This window comes from Orbicella faveolata, unplaced genomic scaffold, assembly GCF_042242905.1.
Source record: "Orbicella faveolata isolate gen_17 unplaced genomic scaffold, um_ofav_v1 contig_2, whole genome shotgun sequence".
NCBI lineage: Eukaryota > Metazoa > Cnidaria > Anthozoa > Scleractinia > Merulinidae > Orbicella > Orbicella faveolata.
Genome location: NW_028301547.1, coordinates 458,074 through 470,729, shown reverse-complemented (window position 1 = coordinate 470,729; position 12,656 = coordinate 458,074). Strand labels below are relative to the sequence as shown.

Sequence of the window (12,656 nt, the reverse complement as noted above, 5' to 3'; positions counted from 1 at the left end):
AAGAAATTTGATCAGGGCAGATTTTGATCACGCACTAGATAACCACTTCTGAACAGGAACATGCATCACGCAATCAACAAAACGATGCTATAATTTTCGTCAAGTTTTATCTCAACACTTGATTACCCATGTACCTTGAATTTACTCTTTTTTTCAAACTTGTTGTCAAAACATTTAGTCGGCAGATGGCTTACCTGGGCTTTTTGGCACATATATTTCACAACTAGCTCAGTATGTTTGTGTGAAGGGTCGGTCAATTGATGAAAGATATTGTTGCTGTTGTTGTCTGTTCTTAGTGGCTTTTCTTCTAGTACAGGTTTTCTGTTCAATGAGTATGAGTCACTTTTCCTAACATGCTTAGCAAGCAGAGTTCAGAAAAACCTGTCAATCTTCAAAAGGAATTGATCGCAATTTTATATGATCATCAATAATAATCAGCTAATGCTGTTCAGAGGCAGTTGCGTGATCTTAGTAATAAGATTGGTCCCGCTTTGCAGTCAGTTTTTGTAACTAAGAAATTAGAGCAAGATCTCAAACCTAAAGAAGCCAAGCCATCAATTGTCATGTTGCTGTACACAAGAATTTGGCAGTCAACAAGCATTTTCATGAAGCGCATGGTAGGAGCGATCTTTTGAATGAGAGTGATTTCAAGATTCTGAGAAAGTGCCAAGGCAAATTTGATTGTGTAGTGTTTGAAATGCTTTACATCACGAAAATTCAAACCAAATGGACGCCATACATGCAAAACTCTTTGTTTAACTTGTACATTATTTTCATCACTTATTGTTCATTTTAGTATATATATCTTAGTTTTTATCCATTTTTTTTGACTTGATAATGTCGTTATGGTAACGTCAAAACATTGTCGATTTTAATTCAGCTTTTTAGCTTTTTAAATCTTAGAATGTTTTTAAGAAATGTTCTGTCGCAATATTTTATCGTCAAATTATTTGAATCACTTTTTATTGAACTAGCTCAGGGACTGCATAACTTATTATTTATTGTTTATTATCTAATATATTAATTGGTTAATATTGATTAATAAATTAATTTTTAAACTTTGGCAACACTGGTGACCAAACATAAACTTTCATAAACTTTCTTATCTTGGACGGTTGATTATATATGTAACAACAGTCCAATAGTTATACGTATTTCAAACAGAAAATTATTCTCAAAATTGCAACACTACCACTAATCAGCTTCGAACTCTAGGATGAGAGGGTGTGTTGTATTTTAATATCATTCCTAAAAGTAAAGCATTGATGGCTCCCATAAGAACGGTATGCTTTAGCTTATATCTATTGTATCTGATCAATGTTTGCACAAACCTAGCATAGTTTACATGATGCAAGACCTCTTGCACCGAGGTATCTGGAGTATAAACTATAGCGCCTTTAGAACGAAAGCAAACAAACTTAAATCTTATTTTGGACATTTAATAGAAAAAAAAATCTCGGCACGAATCACTAACTTGAGTAACTTGAACGTACTGCGCGTCGACAACAAGACTAGTAAACTTATAGTTAGCTGTTTAGTTCATTCGAGAAGGTACAATGTAGTCTTAATAGTATCTCCTCGAATAAAATCAACACGCTGTTAGTCTTCCAGTCATGTTTTCGTATTAAAAGCGAGAGAGTTTTGACCTCTAGTAATAACTTTCTCTTTTATCATGAAGCCGTGAAGTGTAAGGTCAGCAATGTCAGCCGTAAAGGTCAGCAATTTAGGTCCGTAAAAACTGTCGTTACGGTACAAGTTGTAAACATTTCGTTTGGCTTACTTACCTCAGCAAGTTTAAGTAGCTGAAATAGCATTTGCGGAACTAGCCTTAGAGATGTTGCACGGAACGGGCCGCCCGGAACGAGAAGAGCAACAGCGGGGTTGGAGCGCGACGGTAGCTCCGAGCAGTCAACCATGCAGACATTCTCGTCCCCAGAGGCCGCGCTCCTTGTGGTCACCAAGAGCACCAAGAGTCGCGATTCTTGGTGCTGACTGAAAGGAGCGCGGCCTCAAGTCCGGTGAAGACGTTTTACGCAGGCCCGCTTAGGTCACACGCGCGAATCACGCGCGAGTTATGCGCGAGAGAGAGGCCAGGCTGCAGGCTTGATACCCAAATGTGTTGTAAAACTGCTCCACTTACACGGGTAATTGATCGATCCGACATCCTCTATGATTAAACTCTCGACTATGTCGGCTTTTCTCTCTGGCAAAGGTATTGCTATAACCCCGTTATCCTATTTGTCCCACTTTGTTGATCATCCAAACTAAAAAAATCAGTGAGCCAACGTCCAATTTTACACCCTGACAAATCGTATATCATCAGATGCCTGACAATAACGCGCACGAGAAAAAAAAAACTATTCCTGCTTCTTCATTGCTTATTCTTTCCTTCGGCTTCCACGAAATGAGACCCTAGTAAAAACAGTCATTTCAAACTAGATTCCTCAAGGAAAGCACAGGAGAAGAGAAGGTCTGGAAGGTACGGCGAGGATAATTTGCAAAATCCATAATGAAATTGAAAAAACCTAACCCTAAAACTAGCAGAGAGACCCTAGACTCCAAAATGAGGCTTTCAGGGCTGCCATAAGGAATACTAGGCTCTCTGAGTATTTCCAACGTTTTTTGGTTTTGTTTTGTTTTGTTTTTCTGTAAGCTCGGTGAGTATTTATCACTCTACTCTTTTTTGGTCTCCGCAAATAAGCTATTATTCTTATTTTTGTTTTGATTTTTTTGTTTGTTTGTTTATTTTTTTCTTGTAAGCTTTGTAAGTAATAATCGACTTCACATTTTGTTCTGGCCCCCGCGCTAGTAAGCTTAGCTTAAGTCCCACTGACCAGTCTGTTTCGGAGGTTTAATTATGTTCATTCATTCATTCATTTAAGCTGGGATAATTCTTCAGTCTTTATTCACCATATTGCGTTCTACGCATTATAACCACTTGGATCGGGTGGTGGGCTTTAAAATACGGGATTAAAAAAGGTAATTACGCACCTGTGCGAACCCGAGCCAGGAAACGATTTCTGTGACGTAGGAATTTTAAGCCAATCACAGTGTAGCTCAAGTAGCCCCAGAACTACTGCGCGAGGTATTCGCTGCGAGGAGCACTCGAGTTTCATTCTATCATGGAATCTGATTGGCTAAGGAGAAACAAAAGTCATTACGTCACAGAAATCGTTTTCTGGCTCGGGTTCGCAGACGTTACTTTCGGCGGAGACAAGCGACAGCCGGAAATACGTCTGCGTTCGCAGGCTACATGAACAACAGCTGCAGGTTTTTAAACTACAAGCAAAAAAAAATGAACTCCCAGTGTGCTATAAACTGATTAAACGGAGGACCATTGTACGCTAATGAATTCAGTCTGCATTTGACAGGGCTAAGTAAGAAAGTTTGTAATCATTTATGGCGTTGCATGCGCAAGTGTTATGTTTTGAATGCTGTTTTTGCATTCGCTTTCACACCCGGTCCTCTCAAACTTATCACATGTAATAACCAATGATTAAATAGTGTTTTGCCATCATCTCTATTAAAATTTTGGGCTCTAGTCTTGAATTATAAATGCCCAAACAAATGTGTTTTTTAACCGTTTTTATGGCTTTATTTGTGATTTTCTTGAATTTCTTTCGGTGAAATCTTCCAAATTTTTACAGCACATCGCTTCCAGTTGGATACGCATTTTAAACACGAAAAAAGTAGGGTTTATAAAGGAAGTTTTTTCGATTTTTTTTTAAATTTATGTCTTTTACCGCTGCCTTATACGGATTTCCCTGAAAAACGAGCTCCGACTAAAGTAAAATATTTACTACCAATCTGCCAAATTTTACGGAATTTCACAGAAGGAAACGCAGGAAAATTTACTGTCAGTTTTGCTTTTTGTGCTCATGTTGACGTCATAAAATTTCCAAAAACACTGACGTTTTCCTTCGAGCGGGCAGATTACTTAGCTGTCGTCCTCACTGCGCGTACGATCGTTTAACTATAGGGAGCCACCTTAAACATTGTGATACAAACCGCGAAAGCGTAAGCCTGGGCATGTTCTGGATAAGGGTTTTAATTGGACGATGTTTGACCCTGCGATTTGATTGGGTACGAGGAAACAGAAAATAACTTAAGGTCTAAACATTGGCCAATAAGAAATATGCGCTAGGAACTTTCACGGATACTTAGGCCCCGTCCATATACGCGGGAGAAGTAAGATAAGAACCTTTATTTTTCAAGTGTCGAAGTATTTAGCCCTAGAGGACTAATTAGGAGCACTAACAAGAATGAGCCTACAGAGAAATTTGAAAACGCATCAAATCAGTGTTTTCCGTCCACACTAAGTACGCCGGCAGTGGTGTTCCTGGCCAGTTTTTACCTGTAAGCCAGGATATAAAAGTTAAAATGTTTCATATTGCATAATACAGGTAAATGATACAAGCTTTATCACCGGCAATTTTCGTATTTTGCAGAAGGGGAAGCAATTTACCGACGTCCACTTAGAGCGAGACAGCATAACTGAAGAATGTTTAATGTTATTAGTTGTTAAGGTCATTCCACTGAAATAGAACCTACACTGAGATTTTTGTGAAACTTTGCCTATTAACTGTTTATATTATAGGAACTTAAATTTTGAAATAAAAATGGGGGGTCCCCATGTTCGTTTAACAGCAACATTACCTTGTTTATACCCAATAAATCCTTATAATAGCACCATAATTGTAGTCACGATTGCTCTTTTGCTAAACTCAAAACTCATCTTTTTAAGAAAACTTATTATTCTTAGCTATTTTTACTTTCTATTACTTCCTTAAATGCACATTTTTAATTATTAAGATTAGTACAGCTCATTTTGGCGAATTGTACAGCGCCTAGAGCAGGCATGGATAGGCACTATATAAATATTTATTTATTATTATTATGCTTGCTAAATTCACGTTTCCGACGATTGTTTTTTGTTCTACATCGAGGATTAGTACGTATTATTTTACACAGAGAAATTTATTACTCAGCTCAAAACAATAGAAAAAATTATAGGTTACCATACTCATTTGCGAGAAAATGACGATTTACCTCTATGGCGAAGTCCAGTCGTAAAGAAAAAGCCGCCATCTTTTAATGCGCGCGCGCTAATCACGCGTGAAATTATGCGCAGTAGGGATGCGCAATGCAATACTGGGGAAAGACCTTAAGTTTCCTTTTTTTACTTCAAAGGCGAAATACCCTATAGGCACTTACGGAACTTACCGCCCCACTGGGTATAAAAGCGTTAGGACTATATATCAGCATGACCAGCAAATAGTTACGAGAGGAATTTCAAACGTTTAAACAAGATAACAGTGATAATAGTTGGCAGTATCAATGCCAACCTTACATATGCCTTATATTAGGGCGCTGGTGTTGTAATGCGGAGGTCCCGGGTTCAAGGCCTCCACCCTGCCACTAGCGGGATCTGTTTCTAGGTAGTCCAGAGTTCAAATACTCGGTCACGCTTTGTAAATAGCCAACTGGTCTGCCTTCTCCCAGTTGGGATATGATTTAACTTTGTTACGTTTATTTGACATATTTGTTTCCTTTGTTTCAGTGGCATGCCTGTAAATTAGCTAAGCTTAGTGCTTATATAGCTAAGTGCATGACCATTATAAATAAGATTTACATGTTTTACCTTTTTTTACATTGACTTATTATCAGTTATAAATGTTCAAAATTCGAATGCCAATATACGCGGCTTCTTGGCACAAAACTCTTGGATGACTGTGTCGGTGTCGATGGTCCTATTTCTGTAAGTACGCAGGAGAGCGAGACCAGACAGCCTCTCTGCTCCCCTGGTAGACCGAATATAGGTCTTGGCCTTCCACATAGCAGTAAACGAACGTTCCGGAGTTGCTGTCGATACGGGTATAGTGAGTAGGATGGTGAGGATGGCTGTAACATTGGGAGACAGTTCTTTATTGGTGCAGCAAAGCGTATACTGCAGAGTGGTTGGTTTGTCTGCTGCATCAACGTGCGCCCACTTTGCTTTCCATTGTACAATCTCAACGTCAAATACAGCTCCCTCCGTTAAGTCGGGTTCATATGCGTGTTCGGTTGGTCACTCTTCTTTATTATTTCGCCTAATGCCTTTTTAACGAAAAAAACTCAGACAAACAAACAAACTAACAAAAACAGCCGACCTGTTTTCCCCTCTGTTTTTCCCTGGGTTAACAGTTTTCTCTTTTGTTAAAATCGCTTCGATCGCTCCGATCGATAGAGGAAAAGTTGAGCAATGCTTCCGACAACCAGTATGGGATTGCGACGATCGTCAAGATAGAACTTAAGTCTATCTCTGCGACAACAATAGCTGGAGTGTGGTTTCCATATGATCGCAACGATTCCTGAACATTTTTGCAGCGATCGCATCGGTCATATCTTAGGAGTGTTCATAGTTTTTTTTAGAATTGTCTAGTTACCGCCGCAATTTCAATACTAATTTGGCGGCGTGTGCGCGATTGTTTGCGGAGGCGGAGCTTAGCATATATTAATATTCTCGCGGGAAGTTTAAAATAGGTCACTTGTATTCTCGTGGGAGTCTCCAAGGGACAAATTTGGAAAGAACACTACGATGCTAAGCAAACGCTTTCGAAATTCGGGTTTTGCGACTACTTCCAAAGTTTGAAATCCCTTGAAAATTTCTATGACGCTTTCTAGACTGTCAGATAAAAATATCCATATAGTGAAAAAGAAATCTAGCAATTGAGTGAAGATAAATTGCGCCTCAAAGTGCGCTGAGATCGACTTCTCACACAAGCAGAATGCTAACATAGTCAGGTTTCTTTTATTGGTAGAGGTTATTTCAATAACTAGAGATATTTTATTTATTATACAGAATTAAGGGTTTTCACTCTAGTCAACGGGTTACGCTCACGCGCCCCGTCATACTATTTAATGACTGCACGTAGCATGCATACGTTTTTGCTGCTATATAATAGTAATAATAATAATAATAATAATAATTTTTTTTTTATTTTAATAATAACTTTTTTAAAATTTTAGCGTCATTATGTATTTATTTAAACTTTCAATTTGATCTTTACGCGGATGTCTGTTAAACCTGTAAAACATGTTTCCGTATCTAATCATGATATCATGGTTACTACAACTAATAATAATAATAATAATAATAATAATAACAATAAAGGAGTTTAATTATAACTACACTGTTTTACAAGATTGCCGTGTGGGAGCCTGACTGACACTTGTTGTAACGTTGGTCAATTTCCCTATTAAAGCGTCCAAGAGAGTCTAATTTCCGTAAACAGACGGGAACGCTATTCCATGAAATAGCGCCCAGCTATGGCCAAAGCCACGCTTACTGTAGTTCGTGCGCGGCTTGGGCAAGTCTAGTTTGATCTCAAAATCCCTTAGATTATACGGTGTACTGCGGATGCTAAATGAGTTCTGCAGGTACTTCGGAGAAACCCTCTTAATTGTTTTAAACATCAACTGACATCGCTCGCCGTAAGCTTTTTTTCGGCGAGTTGAAAGATTGTCCCAGAGGAGTCCACTTTAGAGAAAACTGACACCTGTTTGATAACTGGACCTGGTAATGACCCTGGCAGTCCTATTTTGGAGTTTTGGCAATTTATTGCTGAAGTTAACGTCAAGTTCATTCCAAACAGAGCTACAGTAGTCAAAGTGACGTAAAATCAACGCTTGGTAGATTTGGAGAGCTGTGCTTTCGGAGATGAATGTTCTTACACGCTTAAGGGCACCTATGGCTGAGGATATCTTCTTGCTCATTTCGTGTTCAGGTCCATGAAAGGTGTTCGTCAATTAGTACCAAGCCCAATGATTTGGCTTCTTCAACTTTTTCTGATCGATTTGCCGTCGATCTCAATATTAATTTAGGTATTCGAAAGAGCATGCATTCGTTGATTTGCAACTGACTGCATTGTTCGCGATCACTGTCGTGCAACAAGCTCGATAGAAGAACGCAGATCAATGATTAAATTGTTCTGTTTGACAATGGTGACATTTAAAGCTCTGGGATTGAGTAAACTTAAATGGCATGTTAAGCGATTTAACAAAAGACTCTGTAACTTCAAAGTGACAGAAACGGTCATAATATCATAGCAACCAAAGTCAAAATCAATATTCATTGTTGTTCCCTCTTATCTCGGTTAATCTGGCTACATACCTAAAACATTCCACCTTAAGTCAAGCAAACTTTACTCCTAAAGGCTTCTTGCCTCTTTTGCGTTGTCGAAAAATATGTAACCGTTTATCTCTAATTGAAACCGTCCCTATTAACAGGGTAACTCTTTCGTTTCAGAATTTCGTCTCAGAAGCAAGGAGGCATGACCTAGTCATATCGCATTGCAATCACGGTTTCCAACCATAGATAAGACAACGTGATAATGCAAGTAACAGCCATATTAAATTAGCCCACTCGTACAACCAAGTCCCCAGTGTTACTACTCAACTCTATAATGCCGAAAGGTGGCTTAACATAGATAATGCAGTGCATTTATTGTCAATGTATTCCAGCTAAAAAACGAATAGATAGCTTGACTTCGTGTTCAACATAAAGAGGCAGAGGACAGACCTTACTGAGAATATTTTTCGTTAGTTCTTCATATGCGGTTATGTTTGTGGTTCGAGGTAAAAAATGGCAGAGTTTCCGTTCCTTACCACTAATAATCTAAACGGGAAAAGAAAGATTCTCTTGTTCGTGCAACGGATACTGAGCTTTATAGTTCAGCAATCTTTCTCATGGCAGATATTTAAAAATATAGTGACCAGCAATTTGAGAGCTGAAGTTGTAACACTTGGCTATCAGTTCCCGACGCGTTTCGTCAAACTTTCGTAGACTTCCTCAGGAAGTTTTACAAATACACATCAAACGGTCATAATATTATAGCAACCAAAGTCAAAATCAATATTCATTGTTGTTCCCTCTTATCTCAGTTAATCTGGCTTCATACAAAGAAAATTCCACCTCAGTTATGTCAAGCAAACTTTATTCCTAAGGGCTTCTTGCCTCTTTTGCGTTGTCGAAAAATATGCACACGTTTATCTACTCAATTTACTTCTGTTAACGAAACTGTCCCTATCAACAGATGAACTCATTCGTTTCAGAATGCAAGGAAACATGACCTCTATATCGCATTGCAATGGTTCCAGTCACAGATAAGACAACCTGATGTTTACAACTAGCAGCCATATTAAATTAGCCCACTCGTGAAACCACGATTCCCCAGTGCTACAACTCAACCCTAAAATGCCGAAAGGCGGCTTAATATAGATAATGCGATGAATTTATTGTCAATGTATTCCAGCTAATAAACGAATGGATAGCTTGACTTCGTGTTCAACATAAAGAGGTAATGGACAGACCTTACTGAGAATATTTTTCATTAGTTCTTCATATGCAGTTATGTTTGTGGTTCGAGGTAAAAAATGGCAGAGTTTCCGTTCATTACCACGGATAATCTAAGCAGAAAAGGGAAGATTCACTTGTTCGTATAACAGATACTGAACTTTATAGTTCAGCAATTCCTCTCCATCAATTGTAAGAAGACAATGATTACTTTGTTTTGGATGAATATAGGTTCAAATGACGAACATGGCAAATATCTCAAAATACGAATAAAAAATAAATAAGGAACCAAAAACCTTGAAGTAGATTGTGAGCTCTGTAAACGACGGGAAACTAACCCGGACTGGGAGATGCTGTAGAACAATTTTTTAAATGCTTAACTACATGTAGCCAAGTGACCAACAATTTGCAAACTGAAGTTGTAACATTTGGTTATCCGTCCCCGACGCGTTTTGTCAGACTGTCGCAAACTTCTTAGCTTCAGGGAGTTTTACAAACAAACAACAAACGCCTAGATATGAAGGCATACAATCGGCCGGATTGCGACCGGAACAGGCGAACCTGTAAAATGTCTAGCCAAGGCGTGAAAATGTTTGAGGGTCTCGTGATGATCAGTGCAAACCGAGTTTGATTTGAGGAACCAAATTTAGAAAAAAAGAAACTGACTGGAGGAGAAAGAGCACAGAACAGGAGATGATATGAAGACTGAGTTCATACTCTGCAAGGTGCATGACAATGACATGACGGTCGTTACATTTGGTTGGAAGGGAGAAACTGGAAGGTGGAAATTTTACTGAGGAAACAGATGTTGCACTGTCATATCGACTGCCGGACTTGAAATTGTTTCACGTGCTTACTAAATGTTCGAACAAATTTGATTGCCTAATTAAGGAGATGCTTTTTATTAGAAAACTTAAACCATCCCTAAACGTGCAAATAGACTCGATTCGCGCAAAGGTGATCCTTTGTTATTATGCTAATTTGTAGAGAGTTTATAGTAGTAGTAAATCAAACCCTCGCATTAATTTATTAACTTTGCTTTAAGAATGGTGTCACGATGACGCCGAAACGTCGGCTATAACTTTAATATTCGCTTGCTCATGTTTTAAGAAATTATTATTGATCAAGACTTTGAACTGACAATGGAAGATTAAATAATGTATCAGGCAAATGGACCATGAATGCCATTGTGCAGGCTTCAATACAAGTACATCTAGAAAGCTATTACGATCAAAGAAACGACCATACCTTCGTTATTCATGAGCTCATCTTTGTTTTAAGTCATGCTTTACAAGCTCCTTAAATCGTGCAAGATAGCATCCTTTCCTTGGTTCAAATATTATGTTCTGCACACTCGACAACATACGTCCACTTCGGCTTCCTTTCGAAATCCAATGACGTCATTCACATCGGGACGTCAAGCGTTCAATGGACAGCTGATTGGATTTGCTGGCGAGCAGTTTCTGTTAATTTCTTACCTTTATCATATTTAATCCCAAATCAGTCGATGCCACTTTTTTCGTCTGTAAACGACATCGTGATGACTGTAACCATTTTGTTTTTAACAAAGCGGCCAGACCACAGATTATTTAACTGCTGCTCACCTGATTTGCCAGCCGAATTCTCCGAAAGGCCCGCTATGCTGCCGAATGCGAAGACAGCGGCACGTGTTGTGTCACTTGTCCTCGATATCCTGTTGCGTGTTACTATTTTAAATGTTGACATGACAGCTCACGCACAGAGTGAGAGAATATGAGAAGACCATGAAAACGTGAAATTCTATTTAAGAACGAACTGTGACCTGACCGATTGGGGTAGCATGTGATTTTCTCCCCAGGCGCCATTTCATGCTTTGTGTATCCCAGTACCAATCGCACTTTGCTCTAACAAGAACGTACTGGTCCGGTCTTCTGGGGGCACAGTCGGTAGAAACTCACGTTAACAACCGTAACACTTTCACACATTTCCCCAAACTGTTCCCAATTTCGAGCCTTCTCTTTTCCTTTGTCCGCCATTTCTAATTCTCAGGTGGGTTACCGCTGTACACTCATTCCCAGACTCCCATTCCCCATTTCCCGTTTCTCTTTTCCCGTTCATCATTTTCCGTTCCCCATTTCCCGTTCTCCATTTCCCGTTCTCCATTTCCCGTTCCCCATTTCCCGTTCTCCATTTCCCGTTCCCCATTTCCCGTTTTCCATTTCCCGTTCCTCATTTCCCGTTCCTCATTTCCCGTTCCTCATTTCCCGTTCTCCATTTCCCGTTCTCCATTTCCCGTTCTCCATTTCCCGTTCCCCATTTCCCATTCCTTATTTCCCGTTCCCCGTTCTCCGTTCCCCGTTCTCCGTTCCCAGTTTTAGTAACATCTCTTGAATGACGAAACAATCGCACTCCGAATTCTTCTGTTTCGCGCTCACCAAATTTATCCCCCCTTGCCGGGAGCCTGTTCGCAGGCTATAAAAGAAGTTTAGCAGATAGACGCGATCTTTCGGGCTCAAAGTTCAGCACAACATAGTTTTTAGAGCACACGAAATGGCAGAAAGATTGGACATTGAAGACTTCTTCAGAGAAATTGACCCAGACCTGTGTTAATATGCTTACAACTTTCGCGAAAGTGGTTTTACTTCAAGTGTAACGGAATTTACTAAAACTGGTAACGGGGAATGGGAGTCTGGGAACGAATGTACAGCGGTAATCCGCCTAAAAATTCAACATGGCGGACGAAGGAAAAGAAAAGGGAACAATTTGGGCAAATGTGAGGAAGTATTACGGATGTAAACGTGGGTTTCTACCGGCTGTGCCCCCTGATCATGTGCCCAGCACGTTCTTGTTATAGCAGAGTCCGATTGGCACTGTGATAAACAAAGCATGAAATGCGGCCTGGGGGAAAAATCGAATCGGTATTATCACAAGCTACGTCCCCAATCGGTCAAACCACAGTCATTCTTAAATAGAATTTCAAGCCTTCATAGTCTACTCATATCTTCTCAGTTTGTGCGCGAGCTGTCATATCAATACGATTTCGAGGACAAGTGACATAACACATGACCGTCTTTGAACGCGGGTCGTCCGCTGTCTTCGCATTCGGCAGCGTGGCGGCCTTTCGGCTATAGGCAAGTCAGCTGGCAAATCAGGTGAGCAGCAGATAAATGACCTGTGGTCTGGCCGCTTTGTCAAAGACAAAATATATGAAGAAGCAATCAAGGAATATCCAACAATAATGCTAATGTTGATGAAAGATGACCGCGGAAAAGCGACTGCGTGACACTCGGTATGTTTTCAGATGACATGTTGTCACGTATCAGACGAAAAACAGTCTTTATTC

At 39.6% G+C, this 12,656-nt stretch overlaps 1 long non-coding RNA gene across 4 annotated transcripts in view; it reads right to left on the bottom strand.

Moving 5' to 3' along the window:
• The window catches only part of LOC110042747 (uncharacterized), a 29,125-nt gene extending 17,742 nt beyond the window's left edge, over positions 1–11,383 (bottom strand). Inside the window, exons 1-2 of one of the 4 annotated variants that reach the window (XR_016207447.1) lie at positions 10,939–11,382; positions 10,583–10,857 (exon numbers count right to left, since the gene is read on the bottom strand). This is a non-coding gene — a long non-coding RNA (uncharacterized LOC110042747). Of the gene's footprint in view, positions 1–10,582 lie in introns of all 4 variants that reach the window. The other 3 variants (XR_016207446.1, XR_016207449.1, XR_016207448.1) reach the window with 3 other exon arrangements.
• Between the last annotated feature and the right edge of the window lie 1,273 nt (positions 11,384–12,656).